At 43.9% G+C, this 15,869-nt stretch overlaps 1 non-coding gene across 1 annotated transcript; it reads right to left on the bottom strand.

Moving 5' to 3' along the window:
* Positions 1-7,861: 7,861 nt before the first annotated feature.
* Positions 7,862-7,980, bottom strand: LOC138366148 (5S ribosomal RNA). The gene has a single exon (XR_011229086.1). It is a non-coding gene; the product is annotated as a 5S ribosomal RNA (ribosomal RNA).
* Between the last annotated feature and the right edge of the window lie 7,889 nt (positions 7,981-15,869).

Raw genomic sequence — 15,869 nt, 5'->3', positions numbered from 1 at the left:
ATTTGCTGGAGTTGGTTTTTATACGCCATTTGTACTCCCACTCAGTGACAACATCAAGTTCTGTTTGTGCTCTGTTTGTTAGTGTATCAATGGTGTTGCTGGTGACAAGGTGAGAGACATCATCAGCATAACATATGGTTAATGAAGTGTGATGAACAGGGTCAGGAATGTCGTTTATGTATAGGATGTAGAGTGTTGGGGCAAGAACAGAACCTTGGGGAACACCGGCGTTTAAGTTGAAGTAGTCAGAGTGTTGTTGGAGGAACTTAATTCTCATTGTCCTATTGTCTAAGTAGTTCGAAAGAAGTTTGGTGGTGATGAGAGGAAGATTAAAGTTGTTGCATAGTTTGAATTTTAAGCCGTCATGCCAAACAGTGTCAAAGGCCTTCTCAACGTCCTTAGTGATGAGTGCAGTCTTAAGTCTTTGGTGCTGATTGATACTGAGGTAGTTAGTCATGATGTTTAAGGCGTCGTGAGTGGACCGGTGAGGCCGAAATCCAAACTGTTTGTTAGTGAGTAAGTCATTGTGTTCAAGGTGCGTTCTAAGTCTCTGGTTGATCAGCCTTTCAAAGACTTTGCCAAGTGTCTCTAGAAGGCTGATGGGTCTATAGTTCTTTGGGTCAGTGTGGGGTTTCCCAGGTTTTGGAATAAGAACGGCTGTGGCAGACTTAAAGTTGAGTGGAAAGTACCCAGAGGCAAGGGAGGCGTTGAATAGGTTAGTGATAGCAGTAATGATAGAAGCAGGGAGTTGTCTAAGAAGGATATGTCCAATGCCAGACGCACCAGGGGCTCTACGACGAGTGCCCATGAGAGCTGTCTTGACATCAGCTAGAGTTAGGGGAGTCTGTAGTTCAGTGTTTGAATTGAGATTTTCAAGGTGAATGAGGTCGTCTGGTGTAGTTGCTTGTCTATTTTGGTGTATCCAGTCTTCGACTATTTCAATGTTGGGGCGTGCAAATGGTTCAGGAGGATGTGGGTGAAAGATTTGTTCCCAGTGGTGTTTAAAAATGTTGAGAACTGCTTCAGGATCAGTGATTTTGTTGTTATTATTTAGAAGGTATTTAAACGGTGTGTGAGTTGATCCTTGTAATCGTTTGATTCGTTTCCAGAATTCTTGAGGTGTCAGTTTTCTGTATTGTTCTGCTTGTTCTATAAGGTGTTTCCAATGTTTTGTGTGGTCTTCATCTAGGCTGTTAAGGATATGGTTTTTTAATGCTGTTAGGTCCCATAGTATTTGTCCATGACGATGTATGTTTTGTAAGAATCTAGTGTGATAGCAAGCTAAGAGGCGTTTGGAGCGAATGGAGGGGGTGAAAGTGAAATGTGGTTTGTGTGCTGTTTTAGGGATGGAGATGTTTGCTGCATGAATGATGGTGTCTTGTATGTTGCGTGCTTGTGTGTCGATGTCAGTGTGATGTTTGTCATTGTATTCATAAGTGAGATCAGTGTCATCAATGTGTTGTTTGAACATGTCCCAGTTTGCCCTATGGTATGAGAATTGAGGAGTGCTGGGGATGAGAATAGGATTTGTGGAGACTGTGAGAATTAAGGGAATATGATCAGAGCCCGTAATGGGCCCTGGTGAAATGAAGTGTTGCAAGTTGCTGCCGTGTCTGTTGGTGAATATGAGATCAGGCCGGCCAGAACCTGTATGTGTGAAACAAGTGGGGAAATCAGGGCCAAGAAAGAATAGATGTTTTTGGGTGTATATTTGGTGAAGCTGTCTGCCATGCTGATTTGTGGTATTGTGGTGGAATGTAGGGTGTTGTGCATTGAGGTCTGCAAGCAGAAAAACAGGCAAGTGAGAGTTGTTGAAGAGAGTTATGAAATCTTGCATGGGAATGTCGATGTTAGGACGGGTGTAGGTTGTGCAGATGATGAGAGACCCCATTTGTGTATGAACTTTAATGGCTAGGAAATGTTTGTGAAGCCAATGAGTGTGTAAGAGTTCGTGTTTGTATGAAGAACGGATGAGTATTGCAACTCCTTCATGTGCTTCATCTGGTGACTGGTAAGAGGTGTAGCCATAATGTTTGATTTTATATGAGTTCGTGATGTATGTGCTATTTAATAATAGCACATCAGGTCTCTCGATCTCAATAAAATCTGACACCATGTGTCTAATGTTGAAATATGCCCGCACATTAAACTGTATGATCTTTATGAATTTTTAGGTTTTGATGGGGTGCTGGTGGGGTTTTGTGCATGTACAAGAGCATGAGGGTTGCGTGATTCAATGAGTTGGGCAGTTATTGAGGAGGGTGCATCTTGGAGGATGGTGGTAGGAATTGTAGGATATTTACAGCGGGAGGTGGGAGTAAGACAACGGGTTGCTGAACGGGCTCGGGACGAGACAAGATGAGTTACAGAAGAAATGACTGAAGTTGTTGGGGGATGGAGGGAGACAGAAGGCTTGTTGACAGGGACCGGGTGAGAGGTATCAGAGGTTGTAGTGTTAGTAGTCAGATTGGAAGTGGAGAGGACAATGTTGGGAGAAGAGGTTGAAAGTGCCTTTGACATGGATGCTTCAGTTTGGGATAGTCCAGGATGTGCTGTTTGGTCAGTGGCACCGTTTTCTGTAGCAGTCAGGAGTGGGTTGGTAGGAGATTGTGGGGGAACTGTAGTATTTTCTTCAGCTGAAGTCATGGTGTTTTGTGGAGTGAGGACTGTAGGCGAGAATGGAGCAGAGCGCAATAGTTGAGTAGGAGGAACAGAGATACTAGGAAGGCCGTTATGAGTGAGAAAGATTGGAAGATAGTCAGCAAAGTCACGGCCATCATCCTTGGCCTTCAAGTAAGCAGCTTGTACACAGGCAGTGACTCGTTCATATGCAAGGTTCTGAAGAGGAGAATAAGGTGGAGGTGGTGGGTGAGGGAAGAGAGGTGGAGAGGACTGAGTTTGTTGTGCAGTATTATGATGATGTTGCTGGTGAGGTGAAGCATTAAGGACACTGGCATAGGACATTGATGTGGCTGATGCTGTTTGGTGATGAGATAGGTTATGGGAGGTTGAAGAAGAGGAATGAGGGTGTGCTTGAGTGCGAGGTTGGTTATTGCGAAGAGATTTTAGGGTTTGCTTTCTCAAAGGGCAAGATTTGTCAACTGCTGAATGACCTCCTTGGCAATTGATGCATTTTAAAGTGTTGGCAGAGCACTGAGTGTAAAAATGGCCTTCTACAGAACATTTTGAACAAATTTGTGGGCTTTTACATTTCCGGGTTTCATGACTGTATTTGTAGCATTTAAAGCATTGCAGCAAAGGAAGATAGTCAACTGGACTAATGAGATAGGGAGGAGTGCTGGTGTGGAGGATTTTAATTCCATGGTGCAAGAGTTTTTGAGCTTCTGTAGGGGAGGAACATTGGATCTTGAGGTGTTTTGTATTGGGCACTGGGTATATCTCCATTACAGTAATAGCATTCCTGTGAGAGATGTCTTGAGAGAGATTGATAGTAGTAGGTGCTGAAAGGACAGAGCTGTCGACATTTCTTACAAGTACAGAGCATTTAGTTTTTTGTTCAATAGTGAGAACAGGAGTAAGTGAAGCTTGTGTGAGTTTTCTGAAAGTAGGTTCCTTGAAACAGGCAAAAAGGTCGTCTTCAGAGGCAATGAGAAATTTGATGGTGTTTGTGTTGGCATGTTTTATATGGTTAGTGGCTGGTGTGCCAGTGGCATTGTAAAAGGTAGTGATGCAGTCAACTGTGTCTATGGGTGTATTCCCAGTGTAGGTCATCCGTAGACAGTGAGCCATTGTGACTCACTGTCTACTGACAGTCCCGTGTCTTGTGCCAATCACTGCGATTCCATTAGCTCAGTGGGGGGGTCAGTGTGCTCGTGAGCTGTGGGTTGGAGCTCGGTTGTCAGAGGCGTAATTCCGGGTTCCTAGCAGGCTAATTGAACCCGGTTCGGCACAAATACAAAGTATTCGTGAGTCCTGAAGGTGTTACTCAAGGGCAACCCCCACTGCTAGTTGACTCGCACTATCACGAGGTTCTAGCAGTGGATCGGCATAGCAAACAAGCCAGGCAGGGAGACACAGGGCGCAAGCACGTGCTGTGACCCCACCTGGGAGGAAAGGACGAATACCCCACTGCACTTTCACCGCACAGGGGGTAGGTCCCGGCCTGAAGAGGAAGAAATGTTTAGCAGAGGAGAGAAAGAGTGCTATGCACGGCAATACACATTACGTAAGTTAGGCCATCCAGCTGTCCCTGGTTTTATTCAGGGTGGCAGTACGGGTTGGCCCACTAGGGTAATGTATCTTTGCACGTTTATATCACTGATAGAGCTGTAACATAAACCGTGAACACGCCGAGAGGAAGAGCCGTCGTTGCCTGAAAAAGAGGTGTGTGCCAGTTTGCCTGGGTGTTGCCTTGGATGGAAGATGGCTGTGATAAGGATGTGGCCCCAGGTAGGGTTACCACGAGAGTATGCTCGTCTGGGCCGACCAAGCGGCCCTGACCTTGCAAGTTAGCAACAGGTGCTACTAGCGCTCTGCATCTCTGGCTGTTGTTAAATCGATGCTGTTGGATCACTGTGGTGGTTGTGATGTCAGATGCCTCAAAACGGTGGTCCCATGTAACTGCAATAATGCAGAGGCAGGTGGTTGCAGGTGCGGGGGCGCTCAAACAGCGTATCGCCTAGATCTCACTGCGAGCGCGACGTGCTGCTGCTTCCGTTGCCAATGAAAAGATGAACTTTTGCGCGAGGCGAGCTTTCCTTTTATATCCCGCTCGCGACTCAGCTCAGAGCGGGTCGCGTGGCGGAGCGCGCTGATTGGTCAGTGGCGGGCTCCCTTGATCCTGAGCGGGGTATATAACACGAAGCTCGATCTGCGGGGCGGCATAAAACCACCACAAACCCACAACAGCAGCAGCAATGTCAGGACGCGGCAAGGGAGGCAAAGTGAAGGGCAAGTCAAAGTCTCGCTCCAGCAGGGCCGGACTTCAGTTCCCCGTGGGCAGAATTCACCGTCTGCTGCGTAAGGGCAACTACGCCGAACGCGTCGGTGCTGGCGCTCCTGTCTACCTGGCAGCCGTCATGGAATACCTCGCTGCCGAAGTTCTGGAGCTCGCCGGTAACGCCGCACGTGACAACAAGAAGACCCGTATCATCCCACGTCACTTGCAGTTGGCCATCCGCAACGACGAAGAACTCAACAAACTTCTGTCTGGCGTAACCATTGCACAGGGAGGTGTTCTTCCAAACATTCAGGCAGTTCTTTTGCCAAAGAAGACAGAGAAGAAGTAAGCACTTCTGCCACCCACCACGACAAATACCATAACCAGGCTCCATCCGGAGCCACACACACTTTAATAGAGAGATTCAAGTAGACAATCAACTTTCAAACATTAATAATAACATTTATATTGATTTCATTTGGAATGTGTACATAACAAACAAACAAAACAAAATTATAGGGGATATTCAGCATCACTTGGAATATTAACCAATCATATAAATCCAATATATATTTTATATTTTACTTTAAGCGAGGAATTCATATTCTATCAATTTTTAATCATACAAATGAACAAAAGCAATTCTTCACTAGACGTAATGAATGAATAAATGATCAAGGTTTTAATGTGTTTCATGAATAAATATATATATATATATATATATATATATATATATATATATATATATATATATATATATATATATATATATATATATATAATATAATATAATATATTATAATACTTGTGAACCAGAATATGTTTGAGCAGCAGCGATCGTGCCATTGGCCGAAGTGCAACAATTCAAATAATTTAAAGGGCCTGCTCGGGTATATAAGAGAGGCTGCGAGACTGGGGCCGGTGGTGGGTGATGGGTGATGAGTGATGGTGTGGTGTGGTGTTGTTAAGAGTTGATTTACGGCCAGCCAGCCAGCTGCAGCCAAGGCAGGGCAGGGCAGGGCAAGGCAAGGCAAGGCAAGGCAAGGCAAGGCAATAACAGGACAGGACAGGCAAGGCAAGGCAAGGCAAGGCAAGCAGGCGGGCGGGCGGGCGGGCGGGCGGGCGGGCGGGCGGGCGGGCGGGCGGGCGGGCAGCCAGCCAGCCAGCCAGCCAGCCAGCCAGCCAGCCAGCCAGCCAGCCAGGCAGGCAGGCAGGCAGGCAGGCAGGCAGCCAGCCAGTCAGTCAGTCAGTCAGTCAGCCAGCCAGCCAGCCAGCCAGCCAGCCAGCCAGCCAGCCAGCCAGCCAGGCAGGCAGGCAGGCAGGCAGCCAGCCAGCCAGCCAGCCAGCCACTCCCACTTTGTATTTATATGCATTCAATTTATATTCAAACATTATATATGTTAAGGGCCTAGTTTTAGTGTTTATTTTAAAAATGACAAACATCGAGTCGTTTTACCAGTCCTTTAGCGTTAACGGTGATGCATTTTAAAACTGAACAGAAATCACCTTTTCTGGATATATCAAATATCGAATCCGCTTAATGTGCCTACAATTCAATCATTCAAAAAATACATAATTTACATCATGCCTTTTCATAGAACAGACAATAAGATTTGAGACAATAAGAACTTTAGTTTTATAACTAAAGTTGCACAATTATACCAACTCTATGGTGGCTGGGTGGTAAGGTGTGTGGCTGGTGTTTTGGAAGTCGCGAGTTCAAACGACCCAATGGGAGTACTTTTTTTTTTTTTATGCCATACAATCTTCCTAGTACTATTATGTAGGTGTGTGTGTGTGTGTTTTTATTCATTCTTTGGTTTTATAGATGACATACATATTGACTCCTTTTACCGGTCCTTAATTAGGCTCTGGGGAAGCAATGGTGGTGGTGGTGCATTTAAAACTAAACCAAAAATCACCAGTTCTGGACGCGTCAAATATCATATCCGCTTAATGTGTCTACAACCTAATTACTTAAAACTACACTATTTAATTCATTCATATCATGTGCATATTGGTCATTATGCTCATACAACCGACATAACAATTTATTTTCATTATTAGAATCATACATTTCATCAAGTAATACAGATACAAAGAGATTTTCTTTCTGAGAAGACCGTTAGTATTGGCTGGCTGGCAGGCAGGCAGGCATTTGAGGGTTATTATTTCGCCTGTTGATTGGGGGGAGGGTTGATGTGTTAGGGGGTTTTCGGTTAGGTGTGGTGGTGGTGATTGGTGGTGATTGGTGGTGGTGGTGATTGGTGGTGATTGGTGGTGAGTAGTAGTGGTGGTGGTGGTGGTGGTGGTGGTGGTGGTGGTGGTGGTGGTGGTAGTAGGTGGGAGGGGGGGGGGGGGGGGGAAGGGGAATGATGGTCTGTGGATTCCTTCTCCGTACCCCTTACATATAAGCAAAAACATGCCTTCCTGTGGGTATAGAAACATTAACACAAATTATATCAGTAACTGATATTGTAGCCTTTTAAACAGAAAAGATTTGTACATACAAATACTTTTAAATTATCATTTATTTGTGGAAATGGCATTTACGTCATTAAATTGATACCTCAGCATCAAGTGTCCTGCAGTGGTCCAGTGGTAAAGTGTATATAAGTGATGCGTATTCTTGGAGTTGCGAGTTCAAACCCGGATTAAGCTATATATATATATCTATATATATATATATATATATATATATATATATATATATATATATATATATATATATATATATATATATATATATACAACATGTTTTGTTTTGGTTGTTTGTTTTTGTATAAAGCCTCACACACTATATTAAGCGAGTTTGTTTTAAACATGACATACATATTAATTCATTTTACCAGGCCTTATTCCACACAACTCCGTGAATTTCCCGTGGAGCCAGCCAGCCAGCCAGCCAGCCATTCAAACAAAAACAAACGAAACAAAACAAAACAAAACAAAAAACATTAGTGCCAACAGCATTTGGTGTTCCCAGGCGGTCACCCATCCAAGTACTAACCAAACCCAACGTTGCTTAACTTCGCTGATCGGACGAGAAGCGGTGTTCTCAACGTGGTATGGCCGTTGGCATGAGACTGCCTACACATTGTGGCTAATAACCAACTCTTTTTAGTCATCACGGCAGGATACGGACCTTCTTGTGGTGTCTTAATGGTAATTGTATCCTAACATATTTTTGTCTCCTTGGCATGGATATTTAACATCGTTTATTCAGTCTTGGGTTTATGTTCTTTCGCCATTTACAGACATTTTACATCTACCTACTTCCTCAGCCTACCCTGCCAATTTCTAATGAATTTGTGGATTTTCTTTTGTAATACATACATGTGTGTGCTCATCTGCTCTTCAGTTTTTATGATATTTGTCTCATCTGTCCTGCTTTATGATACTTTTACAAAGAACATGAACAAATGCTTCTATTTTAGAGAAGATATGGGATCCAGGTTTCGGAGCCGTAAAACCAACCGTCGTGATTGGTGGACGAGTTGCCAGGTTGCAGCTTCTGTACCGTGCCGGCACATAAATAGGTTCGGCTCAAGCGGCGGCAGCATCATTCCCCCGTGACTGTCTGAGCGTCTCTCATCACCTTGGTTATCTCATCATCATCATGGTAGAAGCAAAGCCTACCAAGAAGGCTGCGGCTGCTGCTGCTGTGGTGGCCACCACCAGGAAACCTCGCGTCCAGGTTGCTCACCCGAAAACTAGTCAAATGGTTCTAGCCGCGGTCGCAGCACTCAAAGACCGTAAGGGCTCGTCTCTACAAGCAATCAAGAAGTACGTTGTTGCCAACAACAAAGTCGAGGCTGCCAAGATCGCCATTTACATCCGAAGATTTCTCAAGAAAGCAGTGGCTGACGGCATTCTTGTTCAGACCAAGGGAAGTGGAGCTAGTGGATCATTCAAGCTGGCCGTAGCAGAGAAGAGGGCCGTTCTAACTCCCAAGAAAGCCACCACAACCAAGAAACCATCTACAGCAGCAAAGAAGGCCGTGGTAACTCCCAAGAAAGCCGCCACAAGCAACAAACCACCTACAGCCTTGAAAAAGAAGCAGCAGCAGCAGCAGCTTGTTGTTGGGAACAAAAAGCCCAAAATAAAGAGAGCTTCAAAATCTCCCAAACCACCCAAGGCAAAGAAAGCTGTCAAGAAAACAACAAAGGCAAAATAAACGACGACATGCAAGCAGCATGAATACACATGACAATAAACATCCAGGCCTCCCCCCTCAGTGGAGGGGCCTCATATGATTCCAAAAAGAGTTTAGTTTTGTAGACAAATAAATCATTACTTTTGGGGTAGATTTACTCTGTATATTATATATATATATATATATATATATATATATATATATATATATATATATATATATATATATATATATATATATATATATTTATATATACACATGGGTGAGGTGATATGGTACCAAAGTTTTGGGTAAGGTGATTGACATTTACACAAGATAAAACACGAACCAATGGGAATAAAAACATAAGAATGGAAGTAACTGCAGAAGGCCTATTGGCCCATAACACAAGCACTTCCTCTTGATGCTTCTATATTGGTTCGGAGTCTTGAAGCTATAATATATATATATATATATATATATATATATATATATATATATATATATATATATATATATATATATATATATATATATATATATATATATATGCACACAAAACTAAATAGTCTTGTTAGACAAATTGCCCCTATTAGAGGCAAGTTGACTAACAAGCCGAATGACTGCAATTGTTTTGAATTTGAGTTAAATCTAACATAGAAATGTAATCAAACCTAACCTAACCTATGCTAACCCAAGCTAAGCTAACCTAACCTAACCTAAGCTAACCCAAGCTAAGCTAAGCTAACCTAACCTAACCTAACCTAACCTAACCTAACCTAAGCTAAGCTAACCTAACCTAACCTAACCTAACCTAACCTAACCCAGCAATTCATGATCTTAATATAATACTGTTAATTGGATAAACCAATTTGGAAAGAAATGTTCGAAAATAACAAAATTAACTGTGCTTGTTAGGAAAATTGGGCCTTGCATACTTGTCCCAATAGTGTGGTTCTCGCTTTTAGGTACGACATAAACGTATACCTAAGTTGAGAGAGAAAAAGATTCGCACTCAAACATGCATATCGATTGCCAGTCCTGAATTCTGGGTAGATATTCGTGTCCTCCCTTTTCATTTACCATCATTTGGATACTATCAAAACAGCTCTGAGAAGGATAAAATGAATAAAACGGGTAGCTCACTCATGTAAAAAGGAAGAGTTGGGAAAGATCTCTCTCTCTCTCTCTCCCCCTCACCCCCCCCCCCCCCCACCAATGATCCTGCTCTGCTAGTATATAACGTAACAAACCTTCCCCCCCCCCCTCCCTCCCTCCCTCCCCAATCAGAGTCCCTTTAAGCATGCGAGGATAAAAAATAGATTTCATAAGACCCAATGTGCTAGCTGATATCAAAACAATTTATGTTATCGTCTATTAAGCCCTTCAGTAAAAAAGTATAGGGACCTAATTAGGTCCCGTTTTGAGGTGGTGGTGGGTGGAATCGATGGATTAGCCAAGCTCTTATCCGCCGAATCCGTAGAGGGTACGACCCTGGCGCTTCAGAGCGTACACCACGTCCATAGCAGTGACGGTCTTCCTCTTGGCGTGTTCCGTGTAGGTTACAGCATCACGGATGACGTTCTCGAGGAACACCTTCAGGACGCCACGGGTCTCTTCGTAGATGAGACCCGAAATACGCTTCACGCCGCCACGACGAGCTAAGCGACGAATAGCGGGCTTGGTGATGCCCTGGATGTTGTCACGTAGCACCTTACGATGACGCTTGGCGCCACCCTTTCCGAGTCCCTTGCCTCCCTTGCCGCGTCCAGTCATGGTGTTGAAGTTGTGTGAATCGAATTGACGAATGCATTCATTCATTCATTCACCAGAATCAGAATCAGAATAATACAGGAGAAGATGCCCATAGGGGCGAGCTTGGAAGTGGGGACAGAAGAAGATAAGGGGGGGTGAGAGGAAGAAGATTTGTAAGAGAAAAAGTGCCAGGGCTAAACCCAGCTGCGTGTCGTTAGGTTGCGGCTTTCGAGGCAGGGACTCAGTCGGGTGTTTTCAGTGACAACATCGGGACATCACAAACTCACAACATCACAGTGATTGGCTCAAGAGCGTCAGGGCTGAACTTTTTTACGGATTGTTTGTGCTGGTTGTTGAGAGCTGAATATGTAATGATAGTGGATGCTGGGTGTTGAGAGCTAAAGTTTAACGAAATACAGAGTTAGGAAGAGGATCATGGATGGTAGAGAAGAGGTCATGATTGTTTCGTGGTAGTCTGAGAGTGTGTAGGAGAAAATCAATGTGTTGTTCATGATGAGTGAGTAGTCTATCGATTTGTTTGTCTGATAGAGTTTTCCAGTAGGTATTTAGGGCAGGAATGTTAGTACTTTCATGGAGACTTTGATTGGTATTTAACTCTTGCCATCGGGTGTTGAGTACCCATCTTAGTGCTCTGTTCTGTATTCTTTGAAGTTTTATTTTGTTAGTGCGTGCAGATAGAGAAAGAGCTAGTGGAGCGTATGTTAGGAAAGGTCTAATAAGTGCTTTGTAAAGGTGCATTTTTGTGTCAGGTTTTGCAAATCTAAGTCTGTATAGTTTCTTCATGGCTTGAAGAGCTATTGCATGTTTCTGTGTTATGTGTGTGTGAAAGAGTAGTTGTCGATCAAATGTGAGTCCCAGGACTGTGGAGGAGGGAGATACAGAGATGTAAGTAGGATTTTGAGTGTATGAATAGAGTTTGAGAGGAATTGGGCGAATAGTTCTTTTACAGAAAAAGTAGGTGATTTTAGATTTGCTGGAGTTGGTTTTTATACGCCATTTGTACTCCCACTCAGTGACAACATCAAGTTCTGTTTGTGCTCTGTTTGTTAGTGTATCAATGGTGTTGCTGGTGACAAGGTGAGAGACATCATCAGCATAACATATGGTTAATGAAGTGTGATGAACAGGGTCAGGAATGTCGTTTATGTATAGGATGTAGAGTGTTGGGGCAAGAACAGAACCTTGGGGAACACCGGCGTGTAAGTTGAAGTAGTCAGAGTGTTGTTGGAGGAACTTAATTCGCATTGTCCTATTGTCTAAGTAGTTCGAAAGAAGTTTGGTGGTGATAAGAGGAAGATTAAAGTTGTTGCATAGTTTGAATTTTAAGCCGTCATGCCAAACAGTGTCAAAGGCCTTCTCAACGTCCTTAGTGATGAGTGCAGTCTTAAGTCTTTGGTGCTGATTGATACTGAGGTAGTTAGTCATGATGTTTAAGGCGTCGTGAGTGGACCGGTGAGGCCGAAATCCAAACTGTTTGTTAGTGAGTAAGTCATTGTGTTCAAGGTGGGTTCTAAGTCTCTGGTTGATCAGCCTTTCAAAGACTTTGCCAAGTGTCTCTAGAAGGCTGATGGGTCTATAGTTCTTTGGGTCAGTGTGGGGTTTCCCAGGTTTTGGAATAAGAACGGCTGTGGCAGACTTAAAGTTGAGTGGAAAGTATCCAGAGGCAAGGGAGGCGTTGAATAGGTTAGTGATAGCAGTAATGATAGAGGCAGGGAGTTGTCTAAGAAGGATATGTCCAATGCCAGACGCACCAGGGGCTCTACGACGAGTGCCCATGAGAGCTGTCTTGACATCAGCTAGAGTTAGGGGAGTCTGTAGTTCAGTGTTTGAATTGAGATTTTCAAGGTGAATGAGGTCGTCTGGTGTAGTTGCTTGTCTATTTTGGTGTATCCAGTCTTCGACTATTTCAATGTTGGGGCGTGCAAATGGTTCAGGAGGATGTGGGTGAAAGATTTGTTCCCAGTGGTGTTTAAAAATGTTGAGAACTGCTTCAGGATCAGTGATTTTGTTGTTATTATGTAGAAGGTATTTAAACGGTGTGTGAGTTGATCCTTGTAATCGTTTGATTCGTTTCCAGAATTCTTGAGGTGTCAGTTTTCTGTATTGTTCTGCTTGTTCTATAAGGTGTTTCCAATGTTTTGTGTGATCTTCATCTAGGCTGTTAAGGATATGGTTTTTTAATGCTGTTAGGTCCCATAGTATTTGTCCATGTCGATGTATGTTTTGTAAGAATCTAGTGTGATAGCAAGCTAAGAGGCGTTTGGAGCGAATGGAGGGGGTGAAAGTGAAATGTGGTTTGTGTGCTGTTTTAGGAATGGAGATGTTTGCTGCATGAATGATGGTGTCTTGTATGTTGAGTGCTTGTGTGTCGATGTCAGTGTGATGTTTGTCATTGTATTCATAAGTGAGATCAGTGTCATCAATGTGTTGTTTGAACATGTCCCAGTTTGCCCTATGGTATGAGAATTGAGGAGTGCTGGGGATGAGAATAGGATTTGTGGAGACTGTGAGAATTAAGGGAATATGATCAGAGCCCGTAATGGGCCCTGGTGAAATGAAGTGTTGCAAGTTGCTGCCGTGTCTGTTGGTGAATATGAGATCAGGCCGGCCAGAACCTGTATGTGTGAAACAAGTGGGGAAATCAGGGCCAAGAAAGAATAGATGTTTTTGGGTGTATATTTGGTGAAGCTGTCTGCCATGCTGATTTGTGGTATTGTGGTGGAATGTAGGGTGTTGTGCATTGAGGTCTGCAAGCAGAAAAACAGGCAAGTGAGAGTTGTTGAAGAGAGTTATGAAATCTTGCATGGGAATGTCGGTGTTAGGACGGGTGTAGGTTGTGCAGATGATGAGAGACCCCATTTGTGTATGAACTTTAATGGCTAGGAAATGTTTGTGAAGCCAATGAGTGTGTAAGAGTTCGTGTTTGTATGAAGAACGGATGAGTATTGCAACTCCTTCATGTGCTTCATCTGGTGACTGGTAAGAGGTGTAGCCATAATGTTTGATTTTATATGAGTTCGTGATATATGTGCTATTTAATAATAGCACATCAGGTCTCTCGATCTCAATAAAATCTGACACCATGTGTCTAATGTTGAAATATGCCCGCACATTAAACTGTATGATCTTTATGAATTTTTTGGTTTTGATGGGGTGCTGGTGGGGTTTTGTGCATGTAAAAGAGCATGAGGGTTGCGTGATTCAATGAGTTGGGCAGTTATTGAGGAGGGTGCATCTTGGAGGATGGTGGTAGGAATTGTAGGATATTTACAGCGGGAGGTGGGAGTAAGACAACGGGTTGCTGAACGGGCTCGGGACGAGACAAGATGAGTTACAGAAGAAATGACTGAAGTTGTTGGGGGATGGAGGGAGACAGAAGGCTTGTTGACAGGGACCGGGTGAGAGGTATCAGAGGTTGTAGTGTTAGTAGTCAGATTGGAAGTGGAGAGGACAATGTTGGGAGAAGAGGTTGAAAGTGCCTTTGACATGGATGCTTCAGTTTGGGATAGTCCAGGATGTGCTGTTTGGTCAGTGGCACCGTTTTCTGTGGCAGTCAGGAGTGGGTTGGTAGGAGATTGTGGGGGAACTGTAGTATTTTCTTCAGCTGAAGTCATGGTGTTTTGTGGAGTGAGGACTGTAGGAGAGAATGGAGCAGAGCGCAATAGTTGAGTAGGAGGAACAGAGATACTAGGAAGGCCGTTATGAGTGAGAAAGATTGGAAGATAGTCAGCAAAGTCACGGCCATCGTCCTTGGCCTTCAAGTAAGCAGCTTGTACACAGGCAGTGACTCGTTCATATGCAAGGTTCTGAAGAGGAGAATAAGGTGGAGGTGGTGGGTGAGGGAAGAGAGGTGGAGAGGACTGAGTTTGTTGTGCAGTATTATGATGATGTTGCTGGTGAGGTGAAGCATTAAGGACACTGGCATAGGACATTGAGGTGGCTGATGCTGTTTGGTGATGAGATAGGTTATGGGAGGTTGAAGAAGAGGAATGAGGGTGTGCTTGAGTGCGAGGTTGGTTATTGCGAAGAGATTTTAGGGTTTGCTTTCTCAAAGGGCAAGATTTGTCAACTGCTGAATGACCTCCTTGGCAATTGATGCATTTTAAAGTGTTGGCAGAGCACTGAGTGTAAAAATGGCCTTCTACAGAACATTTTGAACAAATTTGTGGGCTTTTACATTTCCGGGTTTCATGACTGTATTTGTAGCATTTAAAGCATTGCAGCAAAGGAAGATAGTCAACTGGACTAATGAGATAGGGAGGAGTGCTGGTGTGGAGGATTTTAATTCCATGGTGCAAGAGTTTTTGAGCTTCTGTAGGGGAGGAACATTGGATCTTGAGGTGTTTTGTATTGGGCACTGGGTATATCTCCATTACAGTAATAGCATTCCTGTGAGAGATGTCTTGAGAGAGATTGATAGTAGTAGGTGCTGAAAGGACAGAGCTGTCGACATTTCTTACAAGTACAGAGCATTTAGTTTTTTGTTCAATAGTGAGAACAGGAGTAAGTGAAGCTTGTGTGAGTTTTCTGAAAGTAGGTTCCTTGAAACAGGCAAAAAGGTCGTCTTCAGAGGCAATGAGAAATTTGATGGTGTTTGTGTTGGCATGTTTTATATGGTTAGTGGCTGGTGTGCCAGTGGCATTGTAAAAGGTAGTGATGCAGTCAACTGTGTCTATGGGTGTATTCCCAGTGTAGGTCATCCGTAGACAGTGAGCCATTGTGACTCACTGTCTACTGACAGTCCCGTGTCTTGTGCCAATCACTGTGATTCCATTAGCTCAGTGGGGGGGTCAGTGTGCTCGTGAGCTGTGGGTTGGAGCTCGGTTGTCAGAGGCGTAATTCCGGGTTCCTAGCAGGCTAATTGAACCCGGTTCGGCACAAATACAAAGTATTCGTGAGTCCTGAAGGTGTTACTCAAGGGCAACCCCCACTGCTAGTTGACTCGCACTATCACGAGGTTCTAGCAGTGGATCGGCATAGCAAACAAGCCAGGCAGGGAGACACAGGGCGCAAGCACGTGCTGTGACCCCACCTGGGAGGAAAGGACGAATACCCCAC

The sequence above is a fragment of the Procambarus clarkii genome, chromosome 18, assembly GCF_040958095.1.
Source record: "Procambarus clarkii isolate CNS0578487 chromosome 18, FALCON_Pclarkii_2.0, whole genome shotgun sequence".
Lineage (NCBI taxonomy): Eukaryota > Metazoa > Arthropoda > Malacostraca > Decapoda > Cambaridae > Procambarus > Procambarus clarkii.
The sequence above is the reverse complement of the archived record's forward strand: the minus strand, read 5'-3'. Positions and strand labels throughout refer to the sequence as shown.